Source organism: Sturnira hondurensis, unplaced genomic scaffold (assembly GCF_014824575.4).
Source record: "Sturnira hondurensis isolate 20B ecotype Veracruz unplaced genomic scaffold, ASM1482457v3 Scaffold0018292, whole genome shotgun sequence".
NCBI lineage: Eukaryota > Metazoa > Chordata > Mammalia > Chiroptera > Phyllostomidae > Sturnira > Sturnira hondurensis.
The window spans coordinates 1,405,113-1,407,753 of record NW_028090923.1 but is presented as its reverse complement, the minus strand read 5'-3'; positions in this window follow the sequence as shown (position 1 = coordinate 1,407,753).

Here is a 2,641-nt window from a genome sequence, read left to right as displayed (position 1 = left end):
ACAATCTGCCCCCACCCCTGCAGAGCTGTCATCCTGCTCTCAGTCTGTGAGTCTATGTCTGTTTTGGTTTTAGTTCAGTTTGTGCACTAGGTTCCACATATGAGTAAAATCATACAGTGTGATTTGTATGATTTGTCTTTCTCTGACTGGCTTCTTTCATTTAGTGTAATGTTCTCTAGGCCAATCCATTCTGTTGCAAAGGTAAAATTTTCTTTTCTTTTCTTTTTTACAGCCAAGTAGTATTTCACTGTGTAAATATACCATAGTTGTTTTATCCACTCATTTACTGATGGACACTTGCTCTACTTCCAATCTTGGCAGTTGTAAATGATGCTGCAATGACCATAGGAGTGCTTCTATTCTTTCAAATTAGTGTTTCAGGATTCACTGGATAAATTTCCTGAAGTGGAATCACTGGGTCATAAGACAAATTCATTTTTTGTTTTTTTAGGTATCCCCTACTACTTTCTACAGTGGCAGCATCAGTCTACATTACCACCAACAGTGCAAGAGTGTTCCCTTTTCTCTGTATCCTCATCAGCACTTGTTTGTTGACTTTTTGATAATAGCCATTCGACAGGTGTGAAGTGATATTTAATTGTGGTTTTAGTTCACATTTCCCTGATGATTAGTGATGTTGAGCATCTTTTCATATGTCAATTGCCCATGTGTATGTACAGTTTAGAGAAATGTCTCTTCAGGTTCTTTGCCCGTTTTTAATTGGATTTTTTTGGATATTGAGTTTTATAAGTTCATTATAAATTTTAGATATTAACCTCTTATTGGATATATCAGCAAATATGTTCTCCTATTTTACTTCTTATGCAACATAGTACTGGCAGCCCTAGCCACAGCAATCTGACAAGAAGAAATAAAAGAGATTCAAAGTGGAAAGGAAGAAGTAAAAGTGTTATTTTTTGCAGAAGACATGATACTATACATAAAGAACCCTAAAGATTCTATCAAGAAACTATTTAGAACTGATGAATGAATTCAGCAAAGTAGCAGGATATAAAATTAATATCTACAAATCAGTGGCATTTTTATATGCTAATAATGAGCTAACACAAAATAAAATTAAGAAAACAATTCCATTCACAATTGTTTCAAAAAGAATGAAATACCTAGGAATAAATTCAACCAAGGATGTAAAACATCTGTAGTCAGAAAGTTATAAGATACTAAAGAAAAAAATTGAAGGAGATACAAATAGATGGAAGGACATACTGTGTTCAAGGACAGGAAAAATTAATATCATTAAAATGTCCATACTACCCAAAGCAATCCATAGAGCCAATGTAATTCCTGTCCAGATTCCAACAACATATTTCACAGAACTAGAACAAATATTTCAAAACACAACAGGTCCCAAATACCAACAACGATCTTAACAAACAAGAACAAATTTGAAGGGATCATGCTTTCTAATATTAAACTATGCTAGAAGATCATAGTAATCAAGTGGTGAGGGACAGATACCATATGATCTCATCTTTAACTGGAACGTAATCAACAAAAGAAAAAAGCAAACAAAATATAACCAAAGACATTGAAATTAAGAATGATCTAACAACAGCTAGAGGGGAGAGGAGAAGGGACAGTGGGGAGAAGGGTTTTCAGGAACCCTTCTATATAACCAAAGAACATATGTGTCCTCTATAAAGGACACATGGACAAAACCAAGAGAAAGAGTGGAAAAGGGGAGGAAGGTGAGTTTGGCTAGGATGGGGGGAAAATGCAGACAACTGTAATTGAACAACAATAAAGTAATTTAAAAAATTATAGTAACCAAAACAGCATAATACTGAAATCAAACAGACACAGATCAATGGAACAGAGTAGAGAGACCAGAAACAAACCCACACCTTACAGTCAATTAATATTTGACAGAGGAATCAAGCACATACAATGGACTAAAGATAAATGGTGTTGGGAAAATTGAGCAGATAGATACAGAAAGATGAAACTAGACCACCTTCTTACACTACAAAAAAGAATTAATTCAAAATGGATTGAAGATTTAAATGTTAGACTCAAAACCATAAAAATCCTAGAAGAAAACATAGGCAGCAAAATCTTAGATATTTCTCATAGCAATATTGTTTCTGATATTTTTGCCAGGCAAGGAAAACAAAAGAAAAAATTATACTCATGTCTTTAAGTCTATTTCGTAGAAAAGGTGCTCTGTCATTCCTCTCACGTTCTGTTGCCTGAAAGACAATGGCACAGTCATAGATAACCACAAAATCTAGCAGTGATATCAATGAAAGAGAGAATACAAATTTGTTCTGCTATACTTACATAATAATGGAAATTCTAATTTAAATTTTTATTTTATCTTCTCTGACCTAAACTATTCCTACCATAATTGGAATGTAGCAGTAATTAAGCAAAGTAGTGCTTAAAGCATTTATAATAGATATTGTGAAATGCATAAATTAAAGTACTTGAACTTTAAATGTAACAGAACCAGATTCTAATTAATTTTTCTCCTTGTGTATTCTTGATGTGTTATTTGGTCTTTCATTCTACCATAAATTAAAAGAAATAAATGAGAATGAAAAAAATAGATGCTGCCATAGGCAAGCACACAAAAATCAGCCTGCTCTGCCAGGAAGACAGGTAAGTAAATGCATAAACA